The sequence below is a fragment of the Elephantulus edwardii genome, unplaced genomic scaffold (assembly GCF_000299155.1).
Source record: "Elephantulus edwardii isolate Elephantulus edwardi_28Jun2011 unplaced genomic scaffold, EleEdw1.0 scaffold00033, whole genome shotgun sequence".
NCBI classification, from domain to species: Eukaryota; Metazoa; Chordata; class Mammalia; order Macroscelidea; family Macroscelididae; genus Elephantulus; species Elephantulus edwardii.
In genome coordinates this window covers 19263717-19275511 of record NW_006399783.1, presented here as the reverse complement: position 1 = coordinate 19275511, position 11795 = coordinate 19263717, and the positions used below count along the sequence as shown (strand labels likewise).

Sequence of the window (11795 nt, the reverse complement as noted above, 5' to 3'; positions counted from 1 at the left end):
TATCAAAGTTCATAGTTTCTAGAGGCATGTTCTTTAGGAAGTGAATGTCACTCCTGCTTCCAAAAGTTATGGCATAGCACTGGAAAACTGATGCACCTCTAAAGTGGTTGATGTTGTTCATTGCTGTTGAGTCAGAAACAACCCCTAGCTGACCCTCTAGTGGGTTTTCAGAGGCAGTAAATTGCACAGGAAGAAATTGTCCATCCTTCTTCTGTGGAGCAGCTGGTGGACTTGAACCAAATGCCTTTAGGATTGCAGCACAATTTCTTAACACTAGGCCACCAAAGCTCTTCTTACTACTAGAACATAGAAGACCATTGACATATAATGTTAGCTATCACAACAACTTGTTGTGGTGGTGGTGTACCATCGAATAGGACTCAACTGGTACAGGAGGAGATTGCTCCTCTTTCTCTGGCAGAGTGTGGTGGATTCGAACCACATGCCTTTGGGATTACAGCGCAGCTTCTCGCCACTAGGCCACCAGAGCTCCCTTATCACAACTATTTTTAAAAAACAAAACAACTGAAAGCCTTTAAGAACCATCTGTATGGGATCAAATTGACAATTACAAATTTAAAGGTTAGGTTGGAAGCTTAGGGGACAATGAATTTGTGTTAATGAAGGAGGAATGATTCAAGGAAATGAGGCTGAGAATAGTTTCATAACCTGAAGAATAAAATCAATGCCATTGAATGCTAAATTGGTACATATTATGGTCTTAGAGAATCTCAACACTGACACCAAAAAACAATGAAATAAATAAAAAAAAAAATTGTGGCATCGGTGGCTCGGCTGCACAGTGCCTGGCTCTGGCAGCACCTGGGTGCTGGCGGGGGCAGCACTGCCTGCCCCTCTGAGCGATCAGCACGGCTGGCACTCCTGGCGCCCTGTCCATGGGGACATCCGTGAATTTTCTCCATGAGGCCCTGGACAAGTGCATGACTGCCCTGGATCTGTTCCTCGCCAACCCGTTCTCAGAAGCACTGAGCTACCTCAAGCCCAGAACCAAGGAAAGCATGTAACACTCGCTGACATATGCCACCATCCTGGAGATGAAAGCCATGATGACCTTTGACCCACAGGATATCCTGCTTGCCGGCAATATGATGAAGGAGGCACAGTAATTGTGTCAGAGGCACTGAAGGAAGTCCTCTGTAACAGCTTCCTTCAGCAGTGTGATGCACCGTACCACTACGGACCAGTTTACAGAAGAGGAAATCCACCCTGAGATGTGCTATGCAGAGTGTCTGCTGCAGAGAGCAGCCCTGACCTTCCTGCAGGATGAGAACGTGATGAGTTTCATCAAGGATGGCATCAAAGTCCAAAACAGCTACCAGACCTGTAAGGATCTTGATAGTCTGGTCCAGTCCTCACAGTACTGCAAGGGGGAGAACCACAGGCACTTTGAAGGAGGGGTGAAGCTCGGCGTGGGAGCCTTCAACCTGACGCTGTCCATGCTTCCTACCAGGATCCTACGACTGCTGGAGTTCTTGGGGTTTTCAGAAAAAAAGGACTGCGGGCTGCTGCAGTTGGAGGAGGGTGCTTCAGGACACAGCTTCCACGCCGTGCTCTGCGTCATGCCGCTGCTCTGCTACCACATTTTCCTCACCTTTGTGCTTGGCACCAGGAATGTCAACATCGAGGAAAGAGAGTTCTTGAAGCCTTACCTGAAGCGCTATCCTAAGGGCACCATCTTCCTGTTCTTCGCAGGGCAGACTGAAGCCATTAACGGCAGCTTTGACACAGCCATCCAGCGGTTAGAGTGCTGTGAGGCCCAGCAGCACTGGAAGCAGTGCCATCACATGTGCTACTGGGAGCTGATGTGGTACTTCACCTACAAGAGACAGTGGAAGATGGCTTTTACGTTGACCTTCTCAGCAAGGAGAACTCCTGGTCTAAGGCCACCTACATCTGTCTACACATGAAGGCTACCTACCTCAGCATGTTTGGGAAGGAAGATCACAAACTGCTTGGGGATGATGAAATTGAGCTGCCTAGAGCTGTGCCAGGCCTGAAGCTCGAGATCTCTGGAAAGTCCCCACAGAAGTTTGCAATCCCGAAAGCTAGATGCTACCTCTCCCCCAACCCTATCTCATTGCCAGTCTGTGCTCTGAAAATTATGTACATCTGGAATGGCTACACTGTAATTGCGGCGAGAACTCACAGGGGGGATACTGGAGATTGTTGTTGTTGTTGTTGTTATGTGCAGTCGAGTCGCTTGTGACTCATAGCGACCCTATGTAAACAGCCCTAAACCCTGTTCTATCCTGTACCAATCGCACTGTCTCTGACACACCCACCCCGTTACCCCAGTCACTGAATCAATCCACCTCATAGAAGGTCTTCCCCTCTTGTGCCATCCTTCCACACTCCCAAGCATGATGTCCCTCTCCAAGGACCGGGGGTCTCTCCTTACAAACATGTCCAAAGGATGTTAGGTGAAGCCCTAGAATCCTTGCCTCCAAGGAGATTATCAGACAGGCCAAAGAGATGCTGAAAAAGGGCCTAGAGAATGAGTACTTGGTGGACCAGTGCTTGGTGAAACTGCAGAAAGGCCTATGTTTGAAATACCTGAGTCGCATCTATGAGGCCGAGGAGAATTTCAGGAGCATTTTTGCCAATGAAAAGAAGATTAAATATGATCATTATTTGAATCCAAATGCCCTGCTGGAGCTGGCCCTTCTGCATATGAAGCAAGATGACATGAAGAGGCCATCAGACTCTTAGAAACTGCCAAGCAAAACTACAAGAATTACTACTCCATGGCATCTAGGACACATTTTCGAATCCAGGCAGCCATGCTCCAAGGCAATTCTTCCTTGGGAAATGGCAGCAGAACCGTGGTCTCATCAGTGTCCTTATAGCTTTGTACAGCACTTCTGGCCTGGAAGATGAACAAACACAGATGGGCAGAGCTCCTGGAAACATTTCAAAAGATCCCTCTCCCTGCCCTGCCCTGCTTTTGGGGCCCACTGGTGCTCCTATGGGATGGCACAACATGGATAATCATGCAGATGCAAAGCTGTCATTCACTCGTATGGCCAAGGGCCTTTCCAAGGACAGGGCAAGTAGAGCCCTCTGCCTGCTCTGTCACACATACGGGTACTTTTTGTTTTCCACTCTAATGTTTAAGAGAATGTATGAGCAGTGTATATTTTCCTTAGCAATACATTGATGGGATCATAGCTGGCTTTTAAAAGAAGAACACCAAAACCAAAAATTAAAAACAAAGGCAAAACCAAAACTACCAATGAACCATCTGGAAATCTTTGTTTGAACACTTGCTGATCTCGGGGAATCTCTTTCTATGATGCAAAAGGCCAATTTTCTATCTTTTCAAATTTCAGAAAGGTTAGCTTCCAGTAGCTTCCAGTGGAGACTGGGAAGACCTCTGAATGGGCCTGGGGGCTGGCTGGCAAGAGGGACTGCACCTTGGGCTTTGACCATCGTGGCTGTCGGAGAGAGGCAGAGGACACACACAGACACTTGCTACCTTCTCACGCTTCCTTTTCACTTCCTACATGAAAAATTAAATACAGCTTTTTAATGACATAATTTTAAATTGAGACAAAAAAAAGAAAAATTGTTAAACAATAAAAATTAAGATAATAGTGATATTATTACATTTGTCTAATATTAGTGGTAAATACGTACAAGGTATTTAGAAAATAATATAGCAATATGGAGCAAACCCCACAATAATGATAAAATTCTCTGACCTAATAATTCCAGTTCTAGGACTTAAATAATTTTAAGGAATAAATATAAAAATGCTTCTGTAAAAATCTTCCCTAAAGCATGAGACATAAAAGTAAGTAACAATAAATTATTTTTTCTTTTTTTAGATTTTAATGAAAGTTTATCGAGAACCTGTATTTACATTCATTCATTGTTGCACATTTTCCTACCTACCCCCAAAACAATAAATTCTTAAAATAAACTGTGTAGCAAAATAAACAGCCAAAACCAACTTAACTTTATTGCTGTTGAGTTGATTCCAATTTAGACTGACTCTGTGTGTTATAGAGTTGTTCATATCATTGAGTCAGAATCAACACATAGCTGACCCTCTGGTGGATTTTCTAAGGCAGTTAATCACATGGAGGAGACTGCTCATCCTTCTCCTGCCTGTGAATTCAAACCACATGCCTTTGGGATTGCAGCACAGCTTCCTACCCCTAGGCCACCAGTGCTTCTTGTGTTTTAGAGAGTAAGTAGTACTCTGTAACGTTTTCTGGACTATAATCTTTAAAAACAGGTGTGTTGGTAATAATTGGAATTCAGTTAAGGGTATGTGGAGTTTCATTCTATAATTTTCTCTAGACTATGTTTGAAATATTCAATTAATATTTATACTTCATATTTACACATTAAATTTTGGATTCTGTGAGAATATACTATATCGTTACTCAACACAGCACATTTTATGTACTGATCTCTTTGATCATTAGTGGGTTACACAATTAAGTGCAGATGTAGCACACAAAAATAGTGTTTGAGACATCAAAGATATTTAGGAATGTAAAAAGCCAGAAATCTCAAGCATACAGATGTGTTATGTGGTTCAAAACTGAGTTCTAACAGCAATTTTTAGTAGTAAAGCGTAAGTTGTAAGCATAGCTTCAGAGTAATCAAGGCAAGACACTTGTGTAATTAAATATGGTGTTAAATCCTGCTGATTGCTAAATTAAGAAAGAACAGGAAAGAAGGAGTGGGTAGTAAAAATGAATGTCTGCAATGAATCTGCAAGGATGCAAGCAGTATTGGGTGGCTTAAAGTTACTAACAAGCCTCAGAGAATAGAGAACATTACTGATATAACGCTGGAAAATTAGATTCCTGTTGCTGTTAGTTGCTGTCAAGGTAACTTCAACTGCTAGCAATATACAATAGATCAAAATTTTGGCTGATTCTTTGCCATTCTCACACTCCCTGCTCAAGCCCATTGTTGAAGTTCAAGCCCATATGCTCAATCCATCTCCTGGAAGGTCTTCCTTGCGATCTCTGACCCTCCCCCTTTCTATGTGCGATGTTCCTCTCTAAGAAATAGCCCTTCCAGATAACACGACCACAAGTGCATGAGATGAAATCTCAGTATATTTAGCTCTAAGGAGCCCTTGGACTGAGCTTTTTTCTTCTGATTCATACTTGTTCATTCTTTAGGCAGACCATGGAACTTTCAATACTCTTTGTCAAAAATCACAATTCAAAGGCATCAAGTCTTCTGTTCAGCTTAGCTGTTTCGACTTTCACAATTACTTGAAGCAGCTGAAAATATCATTATTTGGTTCAGGTGCACCTTAGTATTTCTTCTTTCTTTTTTTTTTTAAATTGGGAAAAACATACTGGGGGTACAAGTAGGTGAGGGTTGGGGGCAGAAGGGTGAGGATGGGCCAGGATGCAGTTGCAGAGCTGCAAGTTTGGTCGCTGGGGGGAGCAGGTGAAGGAAATGATGAGGGTCCAGTGGGGACCAGATGCTACAGAGGAATGACAAGCATTTTCCAATAGTAATTAAACCAACTGTCTGATTGCTTTGGGAACTGGATGCCGACTCTCTGGCTTCTTCATGCCGAACAGGGGCATAGATGTAAAGGGGGGAAGGGAGGACGCTTTATCACCTTACTGGTGGCCTTGGGTTAAAGCTGCTTGCCTTCTTGCTCTGTTAGAAGATATTTTCCTGTCATTTGCTCCCCTCTGGACTGCAAAGTGGTTTCCCAGGTGGGTCCAGTGGGGATGGCTGGTTGAACCAAGAGGCTCCATCCTCCTTTGCTTCCTTAGCTGTCAGTTGTATTTCCTTTTTGTCACTGGCACTGGGTTCAGGGTCAATTCTGGAGTAAAACTCAGAGTTAAGGTTACCTATAGGAAAGGGAGCAAACCTAGAGAGAACAAACTTGTGAGTTACAAATAGAAGGGCTTTGAGGGTGTTGCTTTCAGGTTTACTGGGGGGGGAGGGTGGCAGAAGGTGGCCTAGGTAACATTCTCTGGATACCCTAGGCATTCTTTTTTTTTCTCCTTCCCCACCCAGGGGTCAGATGGCACAATCTGAGGACTGAGGAGCTCACCCTGAGGGCTGTGACGGCTCACCCCAAGCCGAGGGCCGAGGGCAGCCCATCCTGAGCAGGGCAACACCCCCCAGGAGCTGGCTGGTATACTCCCCCTCCAATTGTCCCTACCCCAGTCTGGTCCCCTTGCCTGACTGAGGACTCTGTGGTCAGGGATAGTGTTTCCAATTCCAGCACTGCCACTTTTACCCCCCCCCCCCATAAGTGGTCATAAGGGTCACTGCCCTCCCCATTTATATATGATAAAGGGAACCTGAGAATTGTGAACAGACTCCCCCGAGGTCTAACCATCTTTTGGCAAAAGCATTCAACAGAATAAAATATGTGGTGCATTTAGGATGCCAGTCCTCTTGTGCATGCTGCCACTGTTAAGGTCATCAGATTCACAGTGACTTTCAGCAATCCATTGCATAGGTAATCATCTTCTTTGGCCTGTCCAAGGAAACCCAAACCTGCAGATGGTGGGCATGCATCCCATCCCCCACCTCCTATGCAGGCAGCCAGCGGGGCAGGTGCCCCCCCCAGTGCAGGCGGCTGTTGGGGGCACGCCCCCCCACCCCGCCGCATCGGCACTCGGTGGGTGCATGGCCCCTCTTGTGCGGGTGGCTGGAGGGCGCCCGCTTCCCCCACAGCTGCCATCCAGGCTCCAAGAATTCTCTCCAGAACAAGTCCACCTTGCAGCAGTGTGGTGGCTTCACTGTACCAGTCTTGAGGAGGGCCGGTGCCCAGCATCCATCCTGGGTGACGGAATCCATTCGTCCCGGCTATGGAAGCCTCATGGAGCTGCAGCGGCTGTGGGCTGTGTGGCGCAGCGCGGGCTCTGCGGGCTCTGCAGGCTCTGCGGGAGGGTGTTGGGAGCCACGAGACTCACCCATTCCTCCTTGGGAATCCTTGAATTCCTGTTGTTGAGCCTCGATCTTCACTGAGGGCCAGTCATCAACTGTGTAAGTGTTCAATTATCAATAAGCCGAAGTCTGTGGAAGGCCATAATGGCCCTGCTCTAAGTGGTTCGCTGCTCCCGCAGCTCACCACACTGTCTCTGACTCTGCCACCATCTTGGATCCTGTATTTCTTATTGGAGTCTATTCTTGAGATGGATTTTATTTTAAAGTATGTTTGGATAAATCCATGGTTGTTTTTTGAGTCTGATGGACTTGTTTGGATTTTCTTGACTTTCAGTCTGTACTTGTATATGAATAATTGATGGTTTATTTTACAGTCAGTCCCTGACCTGGTTTTGAATGCTGATATTGAGCTTTTCTATCATCTCTTTCCACAGATTTCTGTGTTTTCATTCCAGTGAGGTCCATCTGGTCCATGTGTATAGTTAACATTTATGTTTCTTTTAAAAAGATATTTATGATTAACAACCATTGTGCACAATTCTTTCATTTGATCTCCAGTCTCGTTTGTCACCAAGGCCATAGTTCCCAACTACCTTCTTTATTTCCAACTTTCACATTCCTGTCATCAATTATGTGTCTTGACTGAATGTTTGATCAATTTTAGGCTGTAAACGTTGTTAGAAAGCCTCAGTTTCTTCATCTTTAGTGATTGGTGTTTGTATTTGAATAACTGATGTTCCTTGCATGAGTCAGGACAGTACCCTAGCACTCACAACATTGTGCTTCAGGGTAGATCTTGAAATGCTCTTTTTTAAATTATAAATTTCAAGAATAGTAAATTGTACAGTTGTCCGAGTCAAAATGGCCAATACCAGTTCTATTATTGTTCATGGGTACAATCACCATTTATGGTTTTTAACAGCTATTTGCAATGAATAAATTGATTGTAAAAAATCTCATCATGTGATCATTTCTGCTTCATTTCTGTCACCGAGGTGATGTGTTACAATTACTGATTCTTCCTTCTTTGCAGCTTTTGCATTTTTCCTGCTGTGGTGCCTTGTGTGTTGTTGTGATACTGTCAAATGCCAGCAGTGTCACCCAGAGTGGAGAGGTTTCTGCAGAGCTTCCAAGCTAGGATAGATTAGGAAACAGAACTGGCTACCCATTTCTGAAATAACTGGCCCTCAAAAACTCTATGAATATCAGAGGACTACTGTCTGACACAGTGCCGGTAGATGAACCCTTTAGTAGGCAGGCATTGAAAATTCAACTGGGAAAGGATCGGCCTTAATGATGTATAGATGGAGTAGTGATGCAGCTACAACTCAAAGTAAGGAACAACAACTTCAAAAATCCTTTAATTGGAAAGTGGTATATACAACGTATGAATCTAGAAAAGCTGGAAACTGTAAAAAAAATGAAATGGAAAAATAAAGATCAATAAGCTAGGCATGAAAAGAAAATAAAAAAAAAAGAAGCTAGGCATGAGTGACTGAAATAGACTGGGTTTGGTAATTTTTGTATTAGACAAGCACCTGGTCTGCTATGCTGGGAATAACATATTGGTGAGCAATTATGTCACTGTCATTATAAAAAAAGAATATTTCAAGATCTGTCCTGAAATACAAATATTGTTGATGATATGATAATATTCCTTCATACACAAGGAAAACCTGTTAATACAACTATTCTTCAGATATACACACCAACCTCTAAAGCTAGAGATTAAACATATTGAGGACTTCTACCAACTTTTGCAGTCTAAAATTGTTTGAACATTCAACTAAAATGCATTCATAATAATTAGTGACTGTAAAGCAAAATTTGGAAAGAAGGAATGAGATTCCCTAGGTTAGAAAATTCAACTGCTGCAGTCAACATGATTCTGACTTACAGGAATCCTCTACAGGGTTTTCAAAATGGTAAAATCTTATGGGAGGACACTGCTCACCTTACCTCTAAGTAAAAGATGGATTTGAGACTTTAAATCAGCATCACAATATGTACAAAATACACAGTGACTGCAGTAATGAACTTAAACATAGCAAAGCTGATTGTGAACTTGGCAGCATTTTAATCTGCCATACATAGGGGTTGCCTTCAGTGGGAGTTCACTTGACTTGACTAACTGATAACTGCATTTTCATTTTCAAGATCTAAACTCACACCAAAGTGTTACTAAGTAAAAGTGAAAGTCCCTGTCACCCAGCTCCCCTTCCACCCTCTCCCCAGAGAACCACTGCCTTCGGCTTGGGGTATAACCTTTTCCTTCTTTCTTCCAGTCCAGAATTCACAACTGACTTTTTTTTAAAAAGGGTGATTAATTTTTTTTTATATCACATGCAAGCAATATTCTGCTGAAAATTACCAAAAAACGTTTGAAAAAACGTTTGGAACAACATGTCAACAGAGAATTGCCAGATGTGCAGGCTGGATTTAGAAGAGGTCTTGGTACTAGGGATATTATAGCTAATGTTAGATGGATCTTGGCAGAAAGCAGAGAATACCAGAAGAATGTCTATCTGTGCTTCATTGACTATGCAGAGGCTTTTGACTGTGTGGATCACAACAAGCTGTGGCTGATTCTGAGAAGAATGGGAATCCCAGAACATTTGATTGTACTAATATGAAACTTATACTTGGACCAAGAGGCAGTTGTCAGAACAGAGCAAGGAGACACTACATGGTTCAAAATAAAGAAGGGAGTCCGTCAGGGTTGTATTCTGTCTCCATACCTTTTCAATCTGTATGCAGAACAGATCATCTGTGACATTGGGCTATACAAAGAGGAATGTGGCATCAGGATTGGTGGAAGAATCATCAACAGCCTGCGTTATGCAGATGACACAACCCTGCTTGCTGAAACTGAGGAGGACCTGAAGCGCTTGCTGCAGAAGATCAATGACTACAGCCTCCTATATGAACTGAAGCTCAACATCAAGAAAACAAAGATTCTCACCACTGGGCCAATTGGCAGCATCAGTATGGATGGTGAACCCAGAGTGTCAATAACCTTTATATAAAGAAAGTGCTTGAGATAGTTAACAATTTTAGTTTACTTGGCTTCACAATCAACACTCTTGGTAACAGCAGCCAGGAAATCAAGAGACGAATTGCATTGGGAAAGTCAGCTGTGAAGAGCAATGATGTCAGACTGGAGACTAAGGTGTGCCTGATCCGGGCTATAGTCTTCACAATTACGTGCTATACATCAGAGAGTTGGACAGTGAATAGGGTTGATAGGAAGAGAATTGATACCTTTGAGTTGTGGTGCTGGAGAAGAGTGTTGAATATACCATGGACTGCTAGGAGAACAAACAGGTTTGTCCTGGAGAGGGTGAAGCCAGAATCCTCCTTGGAGTCAAGGATTCTGAAGCTTCATCTGACATATTTCGGGCATGTTGCAAGGAGAGACTGGTCCTTGGAGAGGGACATCATGTTTAGCAGAGTGGAGGGGCGTCGAAGGAGAGAAAGACCTTCGATGAGATGGATCGATTCTGTGACTGGAAAGGTGGGAATAAGTGCGTTTGAGATGGTGAGGTTGGCACAGGATAGAAGAGCGTTTAGAGCTCTTGTACGTAGGGTCGCCATGAGTTGCAAGCGATTCGATGGCACATAACAACAACAACAGTTTATTTACAAAATTCTAATACAAATTCGAACAAATCCTTTCAATTTCCCTCACTCCCCCCCAATCAAATTGTACAACCCAATGATTAATTCCCTCTTCCCACTGTACATCCATATCCCTCTGCTTCCAGCCTCTCCCACCCCTCCTGGATCCTTATACTCATTCTACAATAACAGTCTTTTTACAACATTAATCCTGTGGGACTGAATTAGTTCACTCAGCAGAATGCTCTCTAGTCCCTCCCAAGTTAGGTAATAATTTACAAAGTTATTGCTCCTGCGTGCTGCATAGTATTCCATCGTGTGAATGTACCATAATTTCTCAACCAATTTGTTTGTGGTTAGACACCTGGGCTGTTTCCATGTCCTTGTGATGGTAAATAATGCTGCTACGAACATTGGTGTGCAAATCTCAGTTTGTACCTCAGTTCTCATATTCTCAGGGTATATTCCAAGTAGTGCAATAGCTGGGTCATCACAATTGACTTTTAAGATTCATATCAGAAAAAGAAAATAATTTTTTAAAAAAAGGAAAAAAGAAAGAAAAAAGACAAGAGAACAGTTCAAACAGATTGGTGTTTTTCTGAATTTTCCGGTAACCTGGGGCTGAAACTGACAAGACATCTAACCCACTGTGCTGTGACTGCTGTTAACTATTTGCTGGTCTCAAAAGACTGTAATCTCTCCATGGCCTAGGCATTGTCAAAGCAGCCCCACAAGGCAAAGCAGCCATAGTTGCTCATAGGGTTGTTTACAATGACTAATTTTTCAGAAGTGAACTGCCAGATCTTTCTTCCAAGAAGCTTCTCGGACGACTTGAACCTTCAACGTTTTATTAATAGCCCAGTGTGTTTGTTAATTTTTGACACCACCCAAGAACTTGAATAAGCGGAGTCTAACTCTTTGTAGCTGTTTGCAGCTATGGAGACATTTAAGGGGCCCAGTTTCTAAGCAGGGTTTCAGTCGTTTCACTTAATATCTGGAAGTCATTATATTAAATGACTGCAACCCCCTCAAAAGAAGAGGAAGATCAAGAAATGGACTAAAAGCATTACAGCCTATTGGGAAAGACCCTGAACTTGGATGGGGAAAAAAAAAAAAATATGGAGAGAAGCCGCGGGACTGTGTGGGACCCTGAATACATCTCATCTTTCCCAGTATTTTACTCTGTCATGCATGGGGTCGCCACGAATCGTCATTGCTTGGATAACAACTAAGTGTTTGGTTCATTTGTTTGTTTTGAGCGGAAAAAA

At 43.2% G+C, this 11795-nt stretch overlaps 1 pseudogene; it reads left to right on the top strand.

The window, feature by feature from the left end:
• Positions 1-869: 869 nt before the first annotated feature.
• On the top strand, positions 870-2867 carry LOC102848490 (annotated as a pseudogene).
• The last annotated feature ends 8928 nt before the right edge of the window (positions 2868-11795 follow it).